Below are 14,597 nucleotides of genomic sequence, written 5' to 3' on the forward strand. Positions count from 1 at the left end.
TCAATTTCCCATAGCATGAAAGCCATGTTGTTCTTTGTTCTTTGGCAACAAGTAGCGTGACTTTAACCTTCTGAAGGATATGCTCAGAAAGGAGCACCAACGACCAAGCAGCAGTGACATTTGTAATGATCGTTATGGTGCTGGAATAAAGTCAGTGTCCATCTTTTTCTGCCATTTATCCAAACACTACAAGCCACAGCCTTGATGCTCACCCACTGCTCAGAACCAACAGATTGTGCCCTCCAAAGATATCTTGTTCTCTTCCCTCTGCAGATGGATTTTAGTCAGACTTTAGTTTGCTCTTAATTGAAGAGAAAGAAGTAAAAGTCTCCATTGTCTGTGGTTGCGGGACAATTGCAGCACTTTTGTGTACTTACTCGTCTGTGTTTGCACATGTGCATGTGTGTGTTTCCAAAGATGTCTGGTCATTTCTTCTTTTTTTTGTAAATCATTCACTTTTTATTTATCTTCCCAGCCTAGTGTTTCATTAACCCTGCCGTGACACAAAATCCCTTTCATTCACTGCTCACATTGTCTGCTCCAGCCGCTCACTCCCTCACAGCGCCGAAGATTACTAATAAATAAGTGACACCAGAAACAGTCTATTTTCCCTCAGCCATAATTAACTGACTTGATGTTTTCAAGGAGAGGAGCTAATTAGGAATGAGTTAAGATTCGCACAAAGAGTACAGATCGGTAATTAATTTTCCACGCGAGCCATTGTCGGTGGAGAAAACAGCTTTGTTTACAGTGCTGCGTTTTTGTTTTGTTTTTTGTTTTTTTCCACAGTGGTTCGAGATGAGCGCTAGCTGTGGGGGCACGGCAGGGAAAGGTCTCTAGCATGAGCACTGCATGCGCTTTACATGTCCAGCAGCCCTGAGAAGAAGTAGAGAAAAAGCTCTGATCGAGAGAGTCACAAAAGATGGATGAGTAAATCGATGAACTGTGGCGTCAGTCAAACAAGACAGAAACACATTACTGACCAAAGATGTGAGAAAACAGTCATGTGTTCTAATGCTGATGTAAAGCCATGCCTCCCCCATAATCTCTGAGTTCCTGAAAGACACGTGTAAAAGAGTTTGGTGAATTCACGGGAATCACAGGAACGCTCGGTTGATTAAATTGCATAAGTCAAAATATACAATTCGTAAATCTACATTTACTTCATTTTTTAAATCACATTTACAGTTACACACATTCACACCTGGAATCTACCTGACACTAATGTTAACCTTTAAACCCCCAGCCCCCCAGATGAGTTTGAAAGACATATCAAAACATCAAAACTGCACCTTTTTTCAGTCTGACACTAGAAACAAAATGTCACATTTTCTATTTTCTAACATCCCTTGAACCACTCAGCTGTCTTATGCGGTTCTGTCATGATAACTCTGCACATCTCATTTAAAAATTCACCAAAAATAGACCATATCCGCCAAACAATTCTGTAGTTATTTGCACAACCATCAAGCCATTAGTGACTGAGCTGTAATTAACGGCAACATATCAAAAAATTCTGAGACTTTTCCACTGAACTAGATTGTACTGCAGGCTGTGTTTGCACAAAGCAGATGGAGGGCGACTATAGTAAGAAATGAAAAACTTAAGTAGTAATATGTCTTCAGTATGTAGATTTGCCATCTTTTTAGCAACACTTCTGGGCTCTTGCAAAAATGTTGCCTGTTGATTCCAAGTTTTTCTCATTTTTTGTAAAATAAATAATCAACGCAATTCAACTTTCACTTATTCTTTTTTTGGGGGGGGATTTATGGCATTAGAACTTTTCTGTACTGCACAAAGGACATTTTTTTGAGTTCTCTCTGCACTTCTAGCCATGCTGTTTCCATAGAGGTGCAGGACTTTATATTGCTGTGAAAAATGAGCCCACATTGAGCAAACGTGGAACGAAACAAAAGCCAGAAAGTGCTTGTGGTTCAGAGAGCGACGAGAAAGGCACCTCAAAATGTGAACACAGAATTTTTGCATGATCTGATACAACTATAGTTTAATTTTCCCACTTGGGTGAGCTGATCCCTAGTTATGTATTTGCCCTTTTGGTATTTTGAAAGTATATGAGAACACTTATCAACAAATGTTGCTACAATAAAGGTTACCACTAAATAAAAGTTGCACTGTGAGTTGTAGGAGTGGTCCCTGGAGCTTAAAATTACATCTTCATCCATGCAATTTATGCTGTATTTACAAAGCCATGGCCAACGGACACAAACCAACAATCATTTATTATGTCAAAAGTTAACTTAAGGATTAATTATGCAAAATGAAAACAAACAGCAAATGTTTATTTAAAACTATACAGTGTAGATTTCACTAGTGCCTCCATGTTTATGATGCTAATACTGGAAAAGTTGTGCATAAAACTGAAATATCTGAGAGTTCAGCAAGGATTAGTGCCTTACTCATACCTGGATCTTCCAAAACAGTGAACTCGGTGCACCTCACATTACCGACACCGCTGTACTTTGGTGGGCAACAGTGTCAGAGGCAGCAATTTGTTTGTCTCCTGCTCTCTGCCTGTCTACCTGCCCATTTATCTGCTCCGTTTTTTTTCCTTCCCTCGCTGGGATTGATGGCTTTTGGGATGGTGGTAAAAAAACAGACACACAGCGATCAAGAGAAAGAGTCGCTCGCAAGTGTAAATGAACACGCACATGTCTACATCCGTGTCACCGCATGTCAGTTCAAGTACCGCAAGAGGAGGGAAGGTGTGTGTGTGCTGGAGTGTGTGTGGACGGCCTGAGCCCTTGCCTGTATTAAGAGGGCCCTGGCAGCAAGAGATAGTGGCTCTATCTTAATGGCTTCTGCCGCCTGCCACTCAGCCTTCAGACGGAGTCCTCCGCCTGCACGTGTCTTCCCACGATAAAGCCACTTCACAGGGGCTCGCGTCCTCTCCACGCCGGCCTCTCCTCTCCCTGGAAAGAGGAGAGAGAGAGAGAGAGAGGTAAGAAGAAAAGATGCCAGAGGTATTGATATACGAGCTCACCCTAAGACTGAGAGGGAGACAGGTGGAGGGAGGAAGCGTCATTCTCACACCACAGGCCTTCATGCTCAATCCAGAACGGTTGATCGTATCAGATGCGTTTGAAAGGCCGTCCTAGGATGTAACCTAGAACATGATATCTGATACGACAATGTCAATAGCGCAGAGTAACAGTAAGAACTATTTTTGGATCAGTTTTCTCATGCTTTTTTTTTTTTTTTTTTTCTCACAGGCACAAGTCAAGTTTTCCATCTGGCTTTCTTTCCTTTGTTGTGTCTCGGTGTCATTAATGTATTAATGCTGGCTCAGCTCGGCTACTGTGGGTGCCAAAGTTATAACTGTCTGGTGAATGACATAAGCTTTCCCTGGTCCAATGTTATTCCTCTGGTGGCTCATCCTGAGGGAGGATTATTGGAACACCAGTAGCAGCCATGGGATCAACTTGAATATTCCTCCATGGAGTCATACTTTTTGGCCATTATGGAACTCTTATGGAATGTTAAACATATGTGAGCACCAGAAGCACTTGAAAATGAGAAAAAAAAAAAAAAAAAAACTGGCAGCAAAAGAGAACAAAGTCTGTCTAAATGGGCCATTTTAAAATGTGAATTCGAAAAAAAAATGCAGTGATTATGTTGAGTCTTGCAAAAACTAGCTGCATTCAATGCCTTAATGCAATTTAAATACCAACAGCTAATAAACCTTTTCTATCACCAGACAGATGTTAAATGATACTGAAAATTACTTAATTTTTTATTGTTTTTTGTTTTTGATTTTTGTCAGTCAGGATTGAAGTTAGCAGTTCATTCCTGACCTTTCTGAAAGAACTTTAGTGGAGCAGTTTCGGTTCCATTTTCCAAAGAAATGCAACCAGAATCAGTTGTTTCTGCAGCTACCCCAAGGCATTTATTTATGTTGAAGTGACAAAGACCCTTTACTAGCCACTGGAATTATAACAGCAGAGGAGAAAGTCAGGTGGCATCATTAGAGAGCCACAAAACTAGTGTTGCTAGAAGACTGGGGTCGATGGATGGGTCATAAAACATCAGACTTTAACTGGAGACCGGTGTTTTTTTTCCCATTTTTAACTGAGTCAGTGTTGTAATTTTTAAACCGTGATCATGCCTGAAGCTTAGCCACGTAATTACTATTTTAGCAACAATGATACAGGGTCGTAGTCATTTTAACTTAAATCACAATAAATGCGTGCATTTTTATGCCTAAAGTTGACCAAACATCAGCTTTACATCATCATATTTTCTCTAGCTGTGATTAAAGCTGCTGTCCGGAGTTTCCGTTTGTTTTCAATTTATGTATCATTTTTTAACAAAGCTTAAATGTGTTAGTCTAGTTCGATACTATAATATAAAGTTAGTATAACGCGATATGAAAATTTATTCCTGAGCTCCGCCTTCCTCTCATAGACCCCCATGTTATTCCAAAAAGCGCCGGTTGCTGCCGACCAATCAAGTTCGAGCTTCAGCTTTGTCATGCTGTCAATCAACGGTTACGCGCACAGCAAGCAAGCCCATGCAGAGGTGGGCGAGCTACGCACTACGCAACCGCGTGCACATTTGTTTTGCTTGTGGAGGAGCTGAGAGAGCATCAGGGCTCAGCAACTTCCAGAAAAGTTACCAATCCCACGGCTTGTCAGGTCAAGAGACTGCAGGACGTTTTTTGGCTCGGGGTGCTTGCGTCGCTCCCCGACCACGGCCTCCATAGCCCGCCTGACGGCTTCGTTTAGATGCCCGACCTCTGGAGGAAGATGTTGGGGCGTCTGGGACATACTCTTCGTCAGAGGAGTCATGCAATTCTGAACTCTAGATAGAAATAAATAAACAATCTAACACATATACACGCGTAAATGCACTAAGTTTGATAAACAACGTCATCGAGAGGGATACAAGAGTGTAATCACATATTGAAACTTTACTAGTTCGTCCTAGCAGATTCATGTTATTTTGGTATTAGGACAAGTTAGACTCAATACAGCATTCTAACGTAATTCCTTTATTATTTACTAAATGTACTAAATGTAGAAGAGGGGAAAACAGCAAAACAGGCGAGATGCTGCAGCACTCCGGGCACTTCTCTCATGTACTGCGCGCGTACACAAATAAAGGGGCGAAATCAGAGGGACGGAGGGTGGGACCACCAGTGTTTTGGGAGATGCTGCGATTCAAACTCCGGACAGCAGCTTTAAGGTATAGCAGAATAGAATGCTTCCATGAGTTGTTCTTTAATGCATGAATTAACAACATGTATAGTTGATTAACCCTTTAAGCTTCAGTGTACCGCCGGCGGTACACCTACTAATTTGCATAGGAATTTCAAGAATGTCCGACGGCCGCAAACGCGCTTATACAAACACTATACACCGATGGAAAGCTTAGATTCTCATGAATCTGCCGGTATAAACCACTTTCAGATGCGATTACCACAGCGGGTGAGAAAAACACATTTGTCCGACAAAAACAAATATTCATCCATCCGTTCTCTATACACGGCTTCAACGCACACAGCGCGACTCACATTTCCGGGTTTATTATTACACACAAAAAAAGATTCCACAAAAAACAGTCATAATCCAACCTTTTACATCCAGATGACACAAGCCAGTAAACTATTTTGTCCAAAACATGTCCTGAAGTCGGTATAAAATCCCCGAATCGGTCCTTTTCAAGGAAATGCACCTCGCGATGCCCGTCCAATATTCCCCGTATTTTTCGTAATTTTTTTTATTTAAAAATAGAATATTAGCGATTTTTTGTACTGAAAACGACTGGAATTGACTGAAGCTTAAAGGGTTAAAATTCCTCTAAATTCATTCAATAAATCCCTAAAAATGTACTTTCATGTATCAAAGTCAATATCTGTCAAAGTTTTTTCCATGAAAATATTCCATCCATTTCTTGGAACAACTTAGATGTAACATTACATTTTACCACCTTTCACCTGTTTCCACAAAATTTAGATTCTGATATTCAATTCAATTCAATTGTATTTATATAGTGCCAATTACAGTCAAATTGTCTCAAGACGCTTTACAGAACCCATATGCCTGACTCCCAGAGCAAGCCCAAAGGCGACAGTGGCAAGGAAAACACTCTTTTAACAGGGAATGAAACCTTGTGCAGAACCCGGCTCTATATGTGGGGGGACCCATCTGCCTGCTGGCCGGGCGGGTTGTGAGGGACAGAAGAGGTAGAGAGCTGCACTTTCATTTGAAAGAAATGTCCTAAAATCAAATTATTTTTGCACCTATGATGTAACAGCAAAGGCATCCAGTTTGAGCCAAATAAGGACAAGTCACCAAACCAACCTTTTCCCTAGAGACTCTACTGTAGGACCATAATTCTTAAGTTTTATTTAGGGTTTACTTGCTGCTTGGTTAGGTTTAGTTACAAAACCATCTGTTTATATTTAGGGAAATATCATGCATTGGATGACTACATGTTATGAGCTGATTAAGTTTAGGCACCAAACTACTTGGGCTAAGTTCAAGAAAATAAGGGTGAAAATACAACCTTTTCACCTTTTCAACCATTTTCTGGCTCACCAGGGTGATGACTCTTTCCAATCTTATGTCTGATTGGGTGACGGAAATTGAACGAGAGTAAAGTCATAAATAATAAGATATGTCGACTGGAAACATGTTCTCAATTGTAATATAGGAATAATTCTGCCGTATATATTCACATCATAAACCAGTTCTTAACAAGACTTATGACAACAAAAGCCTCATTGTGCAAGCTGTCAGGATTGGTTTCTTATCTTTGCTATGTAAGAATCACCAAAAGTCTATGTTCATGTTTTTGATTCTGCTACAATGGTTTTAAGGCAGAAATACTCAACCATAGTGCTGTCTGCTAATTTCCCTCATGATGTGTCTTCTAGCATATAAAAACACCAGTTCAACATTTTAGTAAAGCAAAGATATGTTTTATATTGAAGGACATCTTTAATAAAGAGGTCTTAGTGGCTGTTCCTGGGTCAAGAATGAACTGTCAAACCCAACGTTTCCGCCAACATGGATGAGAAGTCCTAGAGGTGTTCTGGCAGTAGAACACATTGCATCTGCTGATGAAGACGTGATATAGTCAAAAGTCCCTGAATGAATGTTTTGCCAGCTGCTGTATTCTCAGTCAAGAATGAACTGTCCAATTCTGCTATTTCTTTAAATGTTACATGGAAACTACATCTTAGTAAAACTAGTGGAACTATTGCTGCTGCCAAAACAGATGAAATGTTCATTTGTGACCAGATACAAGCTTTGGGTGCACCACTGTCCATCACACCAACCTTCATAGTATTAATGTCTGCTTTGCTACCTGAAAAGCTCACATCTTCCTACATTAGGACTCGACATTTGTCCAGTGAACCTACTGGACTTAGTGATCAATCATGAGTATCAATCCCTCATTCATGACTATATTGTTGACTGTTTCTGTCTTGCAGCGTACACAGCCGTGATTGAAAATCTCAAAAAACATTGCCAAATTTTGCACCACTCTGCCCCTAGAACTTTGATTCCCAGCAACACGGTGCAGCAATATTCAACAAAACCCTTTTTGCATGCTCATTTCTCTCCGATTTAAATGCAAACTATGCCGTTTTTGAGATGCGATCTTGCTCTTCCACAGAAAACCCTCTTAGGTCCATAACTACTGATTTGCCACATTGTGTCCGATGTGTGTATCCCTTTGCATTTGCATAATATGGTGTGTGTGTGTGATTCTTCAGGCTTTGGGATTGTTTACTGCCGGTCTCTCCCTGCCCTCGCTCATGCTCGGCCCCTAATGCACTACAGCTGTTAGGGTCCCGACACAGGGGCCTCCCATCAACGGCTTCATTGTAATGGACTATGTGTGTGTTTGCAAATAAGTGTGTGTGTTGTTCGGAGATGGAACTGTGAATGCTTTCTGTTCCTCCTGGGTGTTTTCTTTTTTCCTGTCTCTCTGTGATGCTATGTTGTATATCCTGTCTTTTTCTGAGACCCTCTTCTTCTTTATCTCTTGAACACGCCACATCACGACCTCATGAGTGACTTACGAAGCCCCTTTCGAGTAGCCGTACCTTCCAGTGGCCTTGTTCGATTCTTCATTGTTGTGTTAATTGCGGACGACGCCTCACACCTGGAAGGCAGGCTGTCCGTTAGAACCCTATGTCATGCTTGTTTACATTTCCTCTCTGCATCCTGTCTTACACGCCTGTGAACTTTCTTTCGTTGCAGCACGGCTTCCTGAGAAACCTTGACCTCGGGCCGAGTGATAGGAGCTCCAGGAGAAACTTTTTTCCATGTGCAGCGCTTAGGTAAGCTGATTGTTGTGTATTTTCATTATCCTTCGCATCGCCTGTGCCTACTATAGAATCCATTGTTAAGCCGGAATTAATCGCGGCTAAGTTCATGGCAAGAAGACTCTCAGGAGCGCTATTATCTGTGTCCATTGTGTCAATAGAAACGCCATACACATCTATTGAAAATATGACAAACGAGAGACCCATCCCCATTCTCCAGGCCGTCTTCGGCAGGGAGGGGGAGCGGTGCAGGGGGCGTGCCCAGGTCAAGCGCTGCTCCGTTATGTTGACCGATCGCCGCCGACTCAGCTGCATGATGGAGAAATTAAGTTTCTGTAATGCACAAATGAGGTTATCATTGCTTTTGCAGCTGTTTACAGGGTCAAGGAGAGACGCCGCTTTCAATCGGGCCTCAATTTAGTCGGGAATGCGATTAGATGTAGCCCTCCCAGTATATTCTCTCCATTTGACCATGAATTAGATTACGTAAATAGAAAACTAATGCCACTGATTGTTGTTGATGTTGACATGTTCATATTGCTGTCTTGTGGGGAGCAGAAGGAGGGTTCTTTGTCTACACGGGCGTATTCATATTCATGCGCACGTTGTTAAATTCCAGCTTTATTGGTTTTCTGTTGTTTCTCATGATACTACGAGCTCCTTTCTAAAACTAATCGGAAACTTACGGCACAATTTGTTGTACAGTCCATCCTACTGTCTGTTAAATTGTTCGACCAGTCAACTAAGGTAAAATCTGTAATGTTATCAGATGCTATAAAAAGCTTGAATTCATATTACAAAGAGCTGGCATTGACTCCAACTTTATATCTAGTCAGTAATTGATAGAACAGTGAAGTTAATATATTGAGGATGATGGATTTATTGATATTTAGTGACTATTTGAAGAGACTGGTTTGAGATGACCACTTTATATTTCTCATTTTCTAAACAGCTTATGTAGCTTTCAGCTTGCAGAAAACACATCTAATTACATGCTGTTTTAAAATTATGTTATTTGCACTGAGTGGAATATTAAACCCTCCGAATGCTAAGCACTTTATAGACAGTTTCTTTGCTACTGTCACATTTTTACTCACTGTGAGCTCATTTTTCACTGCAGTATGAAGTCCTGCACCTCTATGGAAACAGAGCAACCATGACTAGAAGTAGAGAGAACTCAAACACATCTTTTATGCCGTATGGCAAAGTTTGAATGCCATAAATCATAAACAGTTAAAAAAAATGAAGCTAAATTTCTCGGATTTTTTATTTTTCAAAAGTGTGAAACTCCTGAAGTAAACATGTAAAACATTTTTTCAAGCACCCACGGATGTACCCAATACTGGAGAAAAGAAACTGTGACTCTACATAGCATAGATATTTGACTATTTGCATTTTTAATATTTCATTCCATACTTGTCTTATTTCTGCTCTATGTAATCACAGCCAGCAGTTCATCCCAGCTCAGCCAAAAAGTTCTTAATTTTTTTGTCCCTGCTGTTGGTCACGGCTGAATCACTAACTCACTAATCATGTCACGGTTCGCAGAGGAGTGCAGATTTATTTATTTTTTTTATTATTTACAGGATTTGGTTCGAGCAAATGCTTTTTTTGTGTGAATTTCCAAATGAAACATGCAGAACAAAGTGGTTTTAATGAAATAAGCAGTACAGTGACTATAAATTAAAAATATGTTTTTTTCTATTTCTCACTTTGATAAATGGTATAATGTCTATTTTATGTATTTTTTACTACTATTATTTTTTCAGCGGTGGGTTGAAATGTTCCACGTGAACTTTCTTAACTTTGCTTTTGACCATTTGCCACTGCACAGGGTTCGAAGTTTGAGATCAGACCAATTGAAATTTATGTGTTTTATTTTACTCTTTTGTAGTTTTTCTCAAGGATGTTCAAAGTGAAAATTCATTCTTGGCCTTGGATTTAGTAAGACGAGCATAACTGCCCTTTTGGTGAGACGTGGTACTTCATAAAAAACTCCAAGGTTAAAGATGAATTTTCAGTGTCAACTTTTGACAAAGCATGCGGAAAAATGTCCTTAGAGTGCACCAAAAAATGTAATTTTCATACCAACCTCTTTGACAACTGGGTACACGATCAAAAGCTCCCAGAGAGCTTACATAATGGTCTTTGTGGAGAAACTGTTTTGTTAGCTGCTATTTCAGAGGTCTCGAATGAGATTACAGCATCAACATCTAAGAAGCTTCAGATTTCACCAGTAAAGTGTTTATAAAAAGTATTCTTTCAACTTTCTTTCAACAAATTTTCAATATTGAATCACGGTCAATTTAATTTGGCTTATTTGAGAAGAATTTACAACAAAAGGCTAAAATGAAAGTGGAAACAGATTTCTACAAAGTGATGTCAATTAATTATAAATATAAAATGTAAAATATGTTATTGCAGCATTATTCGTCCCCTTTAAAGTGGCTCATCTAATTCAATTCAAATGCAGCCAGCCGGTGATTGAAGTCACAAAGTCAAAGAAATTGGGATAATCTGAGTGCAGTGAGTGTGTCTCAGTAATTGTAGTATAAAGACATCTGTATCTGGAAGTTCCCGTCACTGGTGATTCAATATTTCTGGATATAACAACACTACAAAGATGACAAAACACACTGCAAGCAAATCTCTGAAAAGGTTCCAGAAAAGCATAAATCAGGATGGAGAAAAGAAAATGACTGACCATGATATATCTTTTGCACCACTTAATCAAATGCATGATTGCAAGATAACAATCCTTATTTATTTAGTATAAAAGTTGTTAACACTGTTTTCATGAGATGTGTTTACATAATGATTAGTAGAAAAGCACTCACAGAGTGCAGTACTCCGCTGGGTCTGCTCAGTTCACTAGAACGTCATAGTTTAGACGTAATAAACTGTGACGTTTTAGTGATATTTTAGACGACATACTAAACTATGATGTTTTTTTTCCACATTTTGGATGACACACTAAACTATGACGTTTTTTTCTAAGTTGTTTTTTGGGCTCTTTTGTTGGTTTTATTTAATAGGTAAGTACAGAGGAAGACATTAAAGCAGGGAAGACCTGCAGTTAAGGACAATGAGCTGGAATTGAACCGGCGTCTGACACAGTCTCCTGTTTATGAGTCACCCTCTCAACCAATTGATGTACCTAGGCACCTTCTGTTCACTTGTTGGACGACTATGATGTTTTTTTATACAATTTGGATGACATACTAAACCATGACTTTTTTTTATTTTGGACGATATACTAAACTATGACTTTTTTTAAAAAAGGTTTTTAGGGACACAGTTCTGTTTATGAGCCACCCTCTCACCTAGCTGAGCTACCTAGACGCCTTTTTTCCACTTTTTGGACGACATACCAAACTATGACGTTTTTGTGATATTTTAGACGACATAGTAAACTGACATTTTTGTCATATTTTGGGCAACATACTAAACTATACTCAGAGAGCGCAGTACTCTGCCAAGGCTGCTCAGTTGACACATCATTTCCAATGGATGAAATATTTAATAAAAAAATGACTTCGTGCTGAGCACAGGCATGTGTTATGCATGTGCATGTTATGAATAGATATTGAATTGCATGTAAATTACTCTTTTAAAGGTCTGTTGATCAGTTCATCATTTTTGACAAGCCTTAGTTTTGCTAGTGTTAAAATAACCATTCCCTCCATGCTTTTATTTTGAAGGCATATTTTTATTGTTACAGGTTTTTATTTTTGTCACCATTCCAGTGGCACAGGAAGTGTCTGTCTAAGAAGCGGTTTCTTGTCATGACGAAGACGCTGCCGAAAAGTCCGAAAATTCACATAAACATGAAAGAAAACGAGGGCTGCACAGTGGAGTAGTGGTTACTACTTTTGCCTTGCAGCAAGAAGATCCCCGGTTCAAATCCCAGCCTGGGCCTGGGATCTTTCTGCATGGAGTTTGCATGTTCTCCCTGTGCATGCGTGGGTTTTCTCCGGGCACTCCGGCTTCCTCCCACAGTCCAAAAATATGCTGAGGTTAATTGATTACTCTAAATTGCCCGTAGGTGTGAATGTGAGTGTGATTGTTTCTCTGTATATGTAGCCCTGGGACAGACTGGCGACCTGTCCAGGGTGTCCCCTGCCTTCGCCCGAGTCAGCTGGGATGTGCTCCAGCACCCCCCGCGACCCTAGTGAGGATAAAGCGGTGTATAGAGAATGGATGGATGGATGAAAGAAAACGGTTCCACACTGTTGCTATCTAGCAAAGGATGTGTGTAAACTTACAAACACCTAGCTGGAATGGGGACAAGCTCTTACAGTGAAGAAAGGAGTGAAGGACAGAAAGGTGAATTTGTGTTCAAAATAAGGCTGATGGCTGAACGTAAATAAAGGCTTTGTGAAGCATCAGGAGCTTCAGCACTGGCTGGGGTTTGCGACATCACATGACCTAAATATGTAGCGGTACACTGCAGTCATTGGTTGAATATTATTTCATTAGATGTGTTGCTGTAACTCAAATGGCTGAAAAAGAAAATTATATGGACACGGGATGGTCTGAGTTTAGCATGTAAATCAAACTTAGTTCCATCCTTTTGTTTTCATACAGCATAGACCTGGAATAACCTGTCAGTTGATGAGACAAGCTCTGACTGACTCACTTTCAAGTCCAAGCTACAACTTTTCTTGCTTTGAACTGCATGCTCTACCGTGCAATGACTGCCAAACAATTTTAACTCAATTTCAGATAATTGTGTGATCTATGCATCTCATGTCTGCACTTTTGCTATTGCTTAAATTGTAAATCATTCAGTTCACTGAAATGTTTTCAGTTTCAGTACTTCCCTATGTAGGAATATAGTTAAACATTGAGTTCATAAATAGAAGGAATATGCATAATATGAGCGTGTGTGTGTGTGAAAATAAGTAGGTATAGAGCACACTGAGTCAAAAACCTCAAAAACTGAGTCAACCAAGACACCTATGACGACTCCTAAAGGAATTAAAAGCTAGTATTCACCACCATGCTGCATGGTGAGGGTGATTTAATGTTGAAAAGCAATACAAAGAGAAAACTTCCAAGCTGGATGACTACTTTTTATGGGCACTGAATGTGTATGAATGCTATTCTAATGCTGCACAGTACACTCAAAAACTGAGTGACCAGTGACCACCAAGACACCTATGACTCCTTCTGAAGGATTTAAAAGCTAGTGTCGACCACCATGCTGCGCAGTGGAGGTGATTTAATTTTGAAAAGCAATGGCAAGAGTAAACTTCCAAGGTGAGTGGCTACTTTTTAGTGCATGTGTACGCACGCTGCAATAATGTTGCACAGTGCACTAGAAAACTGAATGACCAGTGGCCACCAAGACAGCCATGACTTCCTCTGAAAGAGGTAGCAGCTAGTATTCATCACCATTCTGCATGGTGGGTGTGATTTATTGTTGAAAAGCAATAAAAGGACAGCACATCCGTGGCAGATGATTATTTTATATAGGCACCGTACATGACCAGTGGCCACCAAGACAGCCGTTATTCATTCTGAAGGATTTAAAAGCTAGTAATCATCACCATTCTGAACAGGAAAGATGATTTTTAAAAGGAGAAAACTTCTAAGGCAGGTGACTACTTTATCCAGTCACTGTATTTGTATGAACGTTGCATTAATGCTGCACAGTGTTTGCATGTTGTGTGCCTGCAGTAGGTTGTCTACAGTAAATACAATGGTGGGGTTTGTTTTCTTTTTTTCTCTTCCATGTGACAGTGTCAGTGTTAAAAGTACTTAGTTGTAGAACAGGCTATCCTCAAAAACTGACTGACCAGTTGCCACCAAGACATCTATGACTCCCTTTTAATTCCTTCAGTGGGTGATTTACTGTTGAAAAGCAAAAACAGGATAAAACTTCCAACTACTTGCTTTGTGTTGCCACTTCATGTATATGAATGTTGTTATAATGTTGCACAGTGCACTCAAAAACTGAACGACCAATGGCCACCAAGACACCTATGACTTCCTCTGAAAGAGGTAGCAGCTTGTATTCACCACCATTCTGCACGGTGGGTGTGAGTTCATGTCGAAAAGCAACAAAAGGACAACACATCCATGGCGGATGACTATTTTTTATAGGCACTGCATGTGACCAGTGGCCACCAAGACGCCTATGATTCATTCTGAAGGATTTAAAAGCTAGTATTCATCACCATTCTGCACAGTAAAGGTGATTTTTAAAAGGAGAAAACTTCTAAGGCAGGTGTCTACTTTTTCTAGTCACTGTATTTGTATGAACGTTGCATTAATGCTGCACAGTGTTTGCATGTTG

General features: G+C 40.0%; 1 protein-coding gene across 1 annotated transcript in view; it reads left to right on the top strand.

Moving 5' to 3' along the window:
• sox5 (SRY-box transcription factor 5) overlaps nt 1-14,597 on the top strand; it is a 142,894-nt gene that overhangs the window by 16,994 nt on the left and 111,303 nt on the right. Inside the window, exon 2 of the mRNA XM_051953450.1 lies at nt 8,232-8,311. The gene's annotated coding sequence lies outside the window, so the exon portion shown is untranslated. The remainder of the gene's footprint in view (nt 1-8,231; nt 8,312-14,597) is intronic.

This window comes from Acanthochromis polyacanthus, chromosome 1, assembly GCF_021347895.1.
Source record: "Acanthochromis polyacanthus isolate Apoly-LR-REF ecotype Palm Island chromosome 1, KAUST_Apoly_ChrSc, whole genome shotgun sequence".
NCBI lineage: Eukaryota > Metazoa > Chordata > Actinopteri > Pomacentridae > Acanthochromis > Acanthochromis polyacanthus.